Raw genomic sequence first — 12220 nt, forward strand, 5'->3', positions numbered from 1 at the left:
TGACCAACACAACTGACTAACACAGCTGACTAACACAACTGACCAACACAACTGACTAACACAGCTGACTAACACAACTGACCAACGCAACTGACTAACACAGCTGACTAACACAACTGACCAACAAAACTGACTAACAAAGCTGACTACGCAACTGACCAACACAACTAACACAACTGACAAATACAACTGACTAACACAGCTGACTAACACAGCTGACTAACACAACTGACTAACACAACTAACCAACACAACTGGCTAACACAGCTGACTAACACAACTGACTAACACAACTGACTAAGACAACTGACTAACACAGCTAACACAACTGACCAACACAACTGACTAACACAACTGACCACCACAACTGACTCACACAACTGACTAACACAACTGACCAACACAACTGACTAACACAACTGACCAACACAACTGAGTTACACAACTGACCAACACAACTGACCACCAAAACTGACTAACACAACTGACCAACACAACTAACACAACTGAAAAACACAACTGACTAACACAGCTGACTAACACAACTAACCAACACAACTAGCTAACACAGCTGACTAACACAACTGACTAACACAGCTATCACAACTGACCAACACAACTGACTAAGACAACTGACTAACACAGCTAACACAACTGACCAACACAACTGACTAACACAACTGACTAACACAGCTGACTAACACAACTGACTAGCACAACTGACTAACACAGCTGACTAACACAACTGACCAACACAGCTGACTAACACAACTGACTAACACGTCTGATTATCACAACTGACTAACACAGCTGACCACCACAACTGACTAACACAGCTGACTAACACAACTGACTAACACAGCTGATTAACACAGCTGACTAACTCAACTGACCACCACAATTGACTAACACAACTGACTAACACAACTGACCAACACAACTGACTAACACAACTGACTAACAAAACTGACTAACACAACTGAGTAACACAGCTGACTAACGCAGCTGGCTAACAAAACTGACCACCACAACTGACTAACACAACTGACCACACAACTGACTAACACAGCTGACTAACACAACTTACCAACACAACTAACACAGCTGACAAACACAGCTGAGTAACACAACTGACTTACACAACTAACACAACTGACTAACACAACTGACCACCACAACTGACTAACACAACTGACTAACAAAGCTGACTAACACAGCTGACTAACACAACTGACTAACACAGCTAACACAACTGACTAACACAGCTGACTAACACAACTGACTAACACAACTGACTAACCGCTTACCAACACAACTAACACAACTGACTAACACAGCTGACTAACACATCGGACTAACACAACTGACCAACACAACTGACTAACACAACTGAGCAACACAACTGACTAACACAGCTGAATAACACAACTGACCAACACAACTGAGTAACACAGCTGACTACCACAACTGACCACCACAACTTACTAACACAGCTGACTAACACAACTGACCAACACAACTGACTAACACAGCTGACTAACACAACTGACCAAAATAACTGACTAACAAAGCTGACTAACACAACTGACCAACACAACTAACACAACTGACAAACACAACTAAGTAACACAGCTGACTAACACAACTGACTAACATAACTAACCAACACAACTGGCTAACACAGCTGACCAACACAACTGACTAACACAGCTAACACAACTGACCAACACAACTGACTAACACAACTAACACAGCTAACACAACTGACCAACACAACTGACTAACACAACTAACTAACACAACTGACCACCACAACTGACTAACACAACTGACTAACAAAACTGACTAACACAACTGACCAACACAACTGACCAACACAACTGACCAACACAACTGAGTAACACAGCTGACTAACACAACTGACCAACACAACTGACTAACAAAGCTGACTAACACAACTGACCAACACAACTAACACAACTAACCAACACAACTGGCTAACACAGCTGACTAACACAGCTGACTAAGACAACTGACTAACACAGCTAACTAACACAACTGACCACCACAACTGACTAACACAACTGACCAACACAACTGACCACCACAACTGACTCACACAAATGACTAACACAACTGACCAACACAACTGACTAACACAGCTGACTAACACAACTGACCAACACAACTGACTAACAAAGCTGACTAACACAACTGACAAACACAACTGACTAACACAGCTGACTAACACAACTGACTAACACAACTAACCAACACAACTGGCTAACACAGCTGACTATCACAACTGACTAACACAGCTATCACAACTGACCAGCACAACTGACTAAGACAACTGACTAACACAGCTAACACAACTGACCAACACAACTGACTAACACAACTGACTAACACAGCTGACTAACACAACTGACTAACACAACTGACTAACACAGCTGACTAACACAACTGACCAACACAGCTGACTAACACAACTGATTAACACAACTGACTAACACAGCTGACCACCACAACTTACTAACACAGCTGACTAACACAACTGACTAACACAGCTGATTAACACAGCTGACTAACACAGCTGACTAACTCAACTGACCACCACAACTGACTAACACAACTGACTAACACAACTGACCAACACAACTGACTAACACAACTGACTAACAAAACTGACTAACACAACTGAGTAACACAGCTGACTAACGCAGCTGACTAGCAAAACTGACCACCACAACTGACTAACACAACTGACCACACAGCTGACTAACACAACTTACCAACACAACTAACACAGCTGACTAACACAGCTGACTAACACAACTGACTTACACAGCAAACACAACTGACTAACACAACTGACCACCACAACTGACTAACACAACTAACTAACAAAGCTGACTAACACAGCTGACTAACACAACTGACTAACACAGCTAACACAACTGACTAACACAGCTGACTAACACAACTGACTAACACAACTGCCTAACCGCTGACCAACACAACTAACACAACTGACTAACACAGCTGACTAACACATCTGACTAACACAACTGACTAACACAACTGACCAACACAACTGACTAACACAGCTGAATAACACAACTGACCAACACAACTGAGTAACACAGCTGACTACCACAACTGACCACCACAACTGACTAACACAGCTGACTAACACTACTGACCAACACAACTGACTAACACAGCTGACTAACACAACTGACCAACACAACTGACTAAAAAAGCTGACTAACACAACTGACCAACACAACTAACACAACTGACAAACACAACTGACTTACACAGCTGACTAACACAACTGACTAACACAACTAACCAACACAACTGGCTAACACAGCTGACTTACACAACTGACTAACACAGCTAACACAACTGACCAACACAACTGACTAAGACAACTAACACAGCTAACACAACTGACCAACACAAGTGACTAACACAACTGACTAACACAACTGACCACCACAACTGACTAACACAACTGACTAACACAACTGACTAACACAACTGACTAACACAACTGACCAACACAACTGACTAACACAACTGACCAACACAACTGAGTAACACAGCTGACTAACACAACTGACCAACACAACTGACTAACACAGCTGACTAACACAACTGACCAACACAACTGACTAACAAAGCTGACTAACACAACTGACCAACACAACTAACACAACTGACAAACACAACTGACTAACACAGCTGACTAACACAACTGACTAACACAACTAACCAACACAACTGGCTAACACAGCTGACTAACACAACTGACTAACACAGCTGATTAACACAACTGACTAACACAACTGACTAACACAGCTGACTAACACAGCTTACTAACACAACTGACTAACACAGCTGACTAACACAACTGACTAACACAGCTGATTAACACAACTGACTAACACAGCTGACTAACACAACTGACCAACACAGCTGACTAATACAACTAACACAGCTGACTAACACAGCTAACACAACTGACTAACACAACTGACCACCACAACTGACTAACACAGCTGACTAACACAGCTGACTAACACAGCTGACCACCACAACTGACTAACACAGCTGACTAACACAACTGACTAACACAGCTGACTAACACAGCTGACCACCACAACTGACTAACACAGCTGACTAACACAACTGACTAACCCAACTGATTAACACAGCTGGCCAACACAACTGACTAACAGCTGACCAACACAACTAACAGAACTGACTAACACAGCTGACTAACACAGCTGACTAACACAGCTGACTAACACAACTGACTAACACAGCTGACTAACACAACTGACAAACACAGCTGATTAACACAACTGACTAACACAGATGATTTTTGGTTCATTTAAGGTGTTCTGTTGTGTGTGTGTGTGTGCGCGTGTGTGTGTATGTGCGTGTCTCTGTGCATGTTCGTGCAAGCGTGTGTGTGTGAGTACGTCCGTGCGTGTCTTTGTGCATGTTCGTGCAAGCGCGTGCGAGCCTCTGTGTGTGCGCGCGCGTCTCTGTGAGCATGCGCGTGCGTGTGTGTGTCTCTGTGTCTGTGTGTGCGTGTGTGTGTCTGTGTGTGCGTGCGTGTGTGTCTCTTTGTGTGTGGGTATGTGTGTCTGTGTGTGTGTGTGTGTGTGTGTGTGTGTGTGTGTGTGTGTGTGTGTGTGTGTTCAGAACACTTGGAGTGCTCCAGAAAATAAAACATCATCCCGAAGCCTTTCGCCCTGTGCTACAGCCCTGGTACCCTGACTGTTGAAATTATGGACGATGGGAAGCAATAACAGGACGGATGAGTACAGGGTGGTTGCCTACTGGAGGGATTATTTACAGGATGCCGAAGGTGGGTGATTTTATTATCTGTAATGCTATGGATTTTCGCCTTCACTTTGCAGTCAGTGTATGGATATGGAATAGTGTTTAAACTTGACTGGAACTTTTGGTGTTGTATGCTTTTAATTCAGAACTGAGTGTTTTTCTCTTTTGTTAATCAAAGAGTAACTTTGCCATCTTCAAACCCAGACCCTATTACACTGGCAATGAAAAAGAATTGCTTACATTACTAAAATAAGCAAGGTGTCCAAGGTGAGTGATCAGTACAGTGTACATATTTTGTATGATTCTTGCTTTCAAATTACTAACATACCACACTGTGATTTAAGCAATTAGTAGTGAAAATACTTTGCTGCAGTCAGGAGTAACTGGAGCATCCTTCCTATGAAATCTGTTAAATTCTTTTGCAGTCACCCTTTTGCTACGTGCACAAAAAATGTAATTGTCTTTGTTATTGCTTTGTTCATTGCAATCAGTAGACACAATAGTTTCCTTTAAACACATCAAAAACATTAGTTTATTATGTATATGCATGCCAGCAATTTGTTTTTTTACAACCATTGCATAATATTGCTTCACATCTATGTAATGGTCATTATACTAAGAGGAGAAAAATATTATATTAGTAAAGACTTTACTTTTAGTTTTAATCAGAACCATTGATTGTTGTTAATTAATAACCACTAATCTTGTCATGGTATTTTTCAGAGGACGAAGGACCAGCAAAGCTGGGAGGCATTCTGTCATTTGCAACAGGATGTGATGTGATGCCACCAATCGGGTTTTCTCCTAAACCCTTTCTAGAATTCCAAAGAGGGAGATACCCGATAGCAAACACATGTGTAAACTGTCTCCGATTACCTCTTCACAAGTCCTTCAAAAGTAACATGGATTTTGCAATCCGAAACACTCAGGGATTTGGAATGGAGTAAAAAGAAAAATTCAGGTAGCCTAGTGCTCACAATTCTCACATCTGGTTTGCAAATGTTTTTTATATCTTATTTGTATTTGTATTTTTTTTACAAGCCCTTGAGTATCACAGACCTTACAGCAAGGTTACATAAAATGTGGTGTTTGTAGGTACAGTGTCAAGGAAGAGTTCATTGTTACTTGATATGTTCAACTTACTTTGTAGTGCACTCGATAAAAGATGAGCTCTAATATAAAATGAAAGAGTGCAGGTGTAGGCTACTACTGTTGATTAAATGCTGCTATGTTTTCAGATCCATGTGACAGAGGACTGTTACCATTCTTCACAGTGTTGTCTTTGTTCTTACTAACAGTGCCAAAGAAATAGTTTACTCAAACCTTTGTTTCAAGGAAATTTACAAGTGTCACATATCAATTGGTTCCATGGTTACCATCCTCAGTGAGTGGATCGATAGCCTGGTTGATTTCCTCGATGGTGGTGTCATTTATGTTTAAGTTGTTTTCAGGAACTTCAACATTGTTGTTGAGATTAAGCTCAGGCAAGGGTCCAGTCTCATCAGTCACTGAAGGTTCATTAGCGTCAAGTACACTGCTCACAGCCCAGCTGTTCCGTCCAACATGAGTAATCACACCTCTATACCACAACTGTAAAGGTGTCATGTGTCTCTCAGTAGATAGTGCATGGTTATTCCATTGGTCTCTAAATTCCCTGACAGCCCTTTGGATCCTTGGAAAGTAAATAATGCAAACTAAACATGTGTAGCTCAGAAAGTGAATCAAGTATACATTCATTCTGCATGAAAGTAAACAGATCAGAGTAATGGTATGAAACTACACGATTAAGCTCAGCCCAAAGTCTTTCTATGCGCTGGTTATGCACACTGCGGCCTGTTATTATGCTGTTCCTGTTTAGTCCTCTTCGCCTGAGCATGTATCGAGCTACCTCAGTGTTCTCCATACCATGATCACATCTAACTCGTGAAGGCATTCCAAAGTTTTGAACTCCTTCCTGAAATAGGGATAGTACACTGGAAGCCCTGTTGTTGTTGAGGCACTCAAGGTAAATGATTGTGCAACTGAATCCGTCCACGCAGCCATGGAACACCATTCTCCAGCTGACGAGTTTATGGTTTCCGCCTATATGCCTGTCAAAACAAAGCAAAGGTAAGGTCTGAGTAAGCCTGGTGTTACATTATATTTGGTGACCCATCAGAATCTGTGACCTGCAGTGTTGGAAGGGGTAGACTCTGATCCTTCAGTAAAACTATCAATACCACAATATGAAAATACTTAATTAAAAGTAAAAAAAAGAATAGAAGTACCCTATTACAAGCTAAATTTACTTAAAAGTACTAAAGTAATACTTAGTAAGTACTAATGCAGAAAATGGGGCCATGACTGCGATATTAAATAAATATAAGAAGGAACACTAATAATATTAAACCCAAAATTAGTGTTTTAACTTAAGTAAGATTTTTAATGCAGGATTTTTACTTGTAATTAAGTATTTTACATTGTGTTATTGACACTTCTACTGAGAGTATCTGAGTACTTCCTCTAACTGCAGGTCACAGAATCTGATGGGTCACTAATTACAGTACAACATCGTCCAATTGCATATGTTTCTCCACCAGATTCATATGATCAGGTACTCCACAAATGACCTGATAACATGCATTGTGTGTGTTATTCCAACTCTACGGACTCCTAAAAATTACGTTCCCATACACCTAAACCGCATTCTCAATTTACAATTTGTGACGTATCGAGTGTGGGATGTCTTTATTTTTTTCAACCCCTTATTAGCCGTATAATGTGTATTTGAACAATAGACTAGAGGTTTAACAACTGTGAGCACAACAGTTGACATCTAAACATTTTTTTCCTCTTTTTATGAACGAATATCGTTCCTCACATCAGACGACTATTCAAAAAATGGGCATTATGCTCAAAACATCAGAAATCTAGAAACCTATTTGTAATGGCCTACGTCACAAACAAACGTAATCCGTGAAAAAACTGAGAATGCAGCAGAAAAAAAGTGGCAAATATTTATCAACTCTATGAATGACAGGTGTATATCCTAAATACCAGATGGCACAAAGTTAAAACAGTCCACCAAATTAGGATTGCAGGCCTTATTGGAAACTAATCACGTCAAACGTTGTCTACTGTCCCGCACACTAAGCCACACGATGTTCTGTTAATCAAAAGGAGGCAATTTACCACAACTCATTGGGTCCCGCTACATGGTAGATTCGATGACGGATGGCTCGAGAACGACGAAAGCATCGTCCAATTGGGTCTGTTTCTTGCAGAATTTGGCGGACCCTCCAACGCTGAATACGGATTCCTCTGAAGCGAAGACTGCCGCGGACATAAGTTTCGCCGGCATTAGGTGTGTTGGCTAAAATCTGCCCAACGACTGACATCAACTGTTCATCTGACAATGGTGTGTAATCCAGTGATGGGATACCAAGGCGTTGTCTGTGACGAAATAAGGTCCGCCGGTCGATCCCAAACAGTGAGGCGATTCCTTGCCAATTCAATCCTAAATCCAAACAATGGTTAATCTGATCTGCTGTCAAATTGTACCTCGGGGGACCAGGAGCACCACTTCCAGTTGTTGGCGCAATGACAACGCCTCCCTGTTGTGTCTGACTTTGAGGTAGCTGTGGATAAAAATTAGTTGCATTTGTAATGACTCTAAAAGAGTGGTAAAGTTTCTTGACTCGGGGCTTTCACCATGACGAACCACATAAATCATAGAATTAATAGTCCTTGTATGGTGCCACAGCTCAGTGAAGTGTCTGGCTACCGGAATGTCTTGTATAGATTGGATGCAGTGCATGGCGCGGACGAAAAAAAATCATAAATGTCGTCAGTATTTGCAGAAACACATGTCTTATCACAGGCCAAAAGGCCAACTACAATTATTGGTAATAACTGCATCTTCTCTTTGAAAGGACAACACCGTACAGCTACGTAGCAGAGGTCCAGGTCGCGAACTTGATAGTCCGGGTCGTCCGCCGTCAAAGGCCACTACTTCCTCTCCTAATTTTCAAAAATAAAATAAAGGCAAATGATAAATAAGATTTATGAGCAGGTGATGTGCCTCGTAGTGACAGGTTATGAATCTAGGCAACCATATGCACAATTAATCACGTGCTCACAGATTAACGAAATAATAATAATAATAATATTTTGTTCGACATCCCTGAACCTATGGAAAGAGAAGTAGTTGTCCAAGATGGCGGTGCTTTCCGGTTACATTGAAACAACTTCCGGGCGCACTGTTAGCACACACAGTTAGCCTATATCCCGCTGTGTGAGAAGTTGGTAGAGTGTGGACATTTTCTGTGCATTTCTGCACATCATGTCAATGTATGTGCAAGTATTTCAATGTGTGCACATTGTCAATGTGTGTGCGCACATTTTCAGTGTGTATGTGCACATTGTCAACGTGTGTGTGTACGTTTTCAGTGTGTATGTGCACATTGTCAGTGTGTGTGTGTACGTTTTCAATGGGTACGTGCACATTGTCAATGTGTGTGTGTACGTTTTCACTGTGTACGTGCATGTATTTCAGTGTGTGTTTGCACATATTTCAATGTTTTCACCCTAAACGGCCTCCCATACCGGCCCCTGATGACAGGTCCTTGTTATTCTCTCTCTCTGTTCCTCTCAGGAAACATGAGGCCTGAATACTGGAATGATTGACAGTGGAGTGGACAAGTGGGAGCCTCCACCTGCTGCATTTGACATGTTAAATAACATGAGCATGTACACGGCTGTTTCTGCTGAAGTTAAATAATCTGTTGGAAATGAATGTGTTCAAATGTGTGTCTTGTGCTTTGTCAAATATATTGGTGAGGTTTGAGTGGTAATGAACTAATGGCTAACATGCAACTAAAAGAAAAGAAAAGGACTCTGGAAGGTATGAGCACCAGGGCTTGTGTTAGAGGAGACTGTGAGATCCCCCACAGGCGCACTGCATTTGGGAAGAATGTGTTGTCTGTTGTAGGGGGGGGGGGACCTGGAATAGTCTTCCCTCCACAATAAGGGAATGCCCCACATATTCCTCTTTTAAAGGTCAACTCAAAAAGTGGCTTAAATCAAATCAAAAGTGCGACCACTGACTCGACTGTATCATATTGCACATGACGTCTTATTTCATTGTTTTATCCTGTGTGGGTCTGGTGTCCTCCTGAGTATGTCATGTATTGTGCGGTGTGTCTTGTCTCTTCTATTTGTATTTTATTTATTTATTTAGTAGTATTTGTTTTTTCTATTTTTTTTAGCAGGGACTACGGATGCAAATTAGCATCTTTGCTATAATCCGGCACTTTTACAGTGATACGTTGTTATCGTTGTTCATTAATGTGCACTTTCCCTAACAAATAAAGTATTGCTTGATTGATTGAACTCTGAACAACAACCAAGTTGAATTACAATGACTACGAATAACCCTATTAAACTAAAGAAGGTTAGTACAGTATGTGGGTGGAATACACCTTTAAACTAAGTATCTGGGGAGAAAATTCTATTTAAAAAACAATGGTTAGGTTGCACTGTTGTTTAAAAGCAGGGTCCTGGAACTGCAGCTGGATAATATTGTCTTTATAGGCCGCCACTGCAATGACCATACAAAGAAGATGCATTTTCATGACATCATGCGAGAGTGTTTAAAAATATCCAGAAGGATGACAGGTTGTTGAGAATGAATGTCCTTATTAAGATGGGTTAATAATCTCTATAGTAAATGAAATGTGTGTTTAAAACACAGAAATGTTTTGGTGCACAGATGATGACAGATTGGAGTGGTGGTTTCATTTGAGTTATCAGTTGGTCACCTTTGTTATTAAAGCTTGGAAAAAACGGTCTGGATGGCTAATTCATTTCAGCTCAGTTCGCTCACTTTATTGTCCCAAACGGGAAACTCAATTTGCAGCCAGGTGTGAAGTCATTAAAAAAACGGAAACAAGCGGAAACAGACGTAGAAAGGCTGCGTTCACACTGCAGTTCAAAGTGACCTGAATCTGATTTGTCCTCTCATATGTGACCCATATCTGATTTGCTTTTGACAGTGTGAACAGCACAAGTCCCATTGAATCTGACATTTTCCAATCAGAATTAGGCCTCTTTGGCTCCGTTCACACTGCAGGCCTTAATGCACAATTCTGGTTTATTACTCAAATCTGATGTTTTGTTTGTCTGTTCACATTAATCTTTAAATGTGGCCTGTCTATGTTGTGTGAACAGCTCATGCTCCTGAAGTGACCTGCATGTGCAGTTAATCATTGATGACATCACTCCACAACGGTGTTTACAGAAGAGAACATGGAAATGGCGACAGGTATTGTAGGACTTTATGGCTTTATGCTCAAAACAGTGTGTGCGGCAGCCGGAAAATTTAATAAAAATTTCCCTCTCCCTCGGATTTGAGCAAAAAGTCGTAATTGTGCATGTGTGAACGGAGCCAAAAAGTTCCAAAACACAACACTACACAAAGCAATCTCTGCCATTCCAAGCAATAGTATTCTGGTATGATTCATAATTGATGTTGCTACTCTGGTTTCTTCTCTCTTTTTCTATAACGGTGTCTTGTAAGCCTGTCTGGGCTGGGCATATTATTTATGCATGACATAATAATAACACTAATGATTCATCCATATATATCAGTGTAGTGGGTTCAGGGTTGTTATTTGCATAAGCTCAGTGAAATATATTATCAGGATCAAAGTGAGAAAATGCAATGTGGTGGCCCCAGTAAAACCTGTGGATTGTGGAAGAAGAGTATGTTTTCCTTCACTTACTGATGTGGGCATAGCAAATGCTTCGTAGCACTACATGGTTGATACACTACAGACATGTTGTTTTTTGTATTGTCTTCATTTCGTGACCCTTTGCCGCACAGTGATAAACAGGTGTGACGGGGAGATGGTTTCACCGTGCTGCCATGCCAACGTGTGTGACTTCATGCACGTCAGCGTCTTCTCAGGAAGTCCGCCCTCGATGAACTGTAGTTTGAAGCAGCCTCTCTGTGTCTAACCAATGTGCACGGTTACCTCAAATTACCACGCTGTGTTTGATACTTCAGTTCACCAAGACATTGAACTCGTGTAACGACTACACCATGGGCATTATTTTGCAACTGTAACAACCTCCACTCTTCTGTTTTCAGGCTTTTCAAGTTCATCCACATCCAATTGGAAAAAACATTTCTTTCTGGACCTGGCTTTGTCGTGTTTTCAAAGATATACTGTTACCAGACGCTGACAGGCAAATGAAAAAAATGAAAAAGAATCTAGGATTACCTCCTTGTGGTTGTTGCCGTTTACATCCAAATTGTTCACACTTATATATGTAGTGAGAACTCTGAAGGAACTCAATAAAAGGTATCAAGTGTATT

This window comes from Echiichthys vipera, assembly GCF_963691815.1.
Source record: "Echiichthys vipera genome assembly, chromosome: 1".
Classification (NCBI taxonomy): domain Eukaryota; kingdom Metazoa; phylum Chordata; class Actinopteri; order Perciformes; family Trachinidae; genus Echiichthys; species Echiichthys vipera.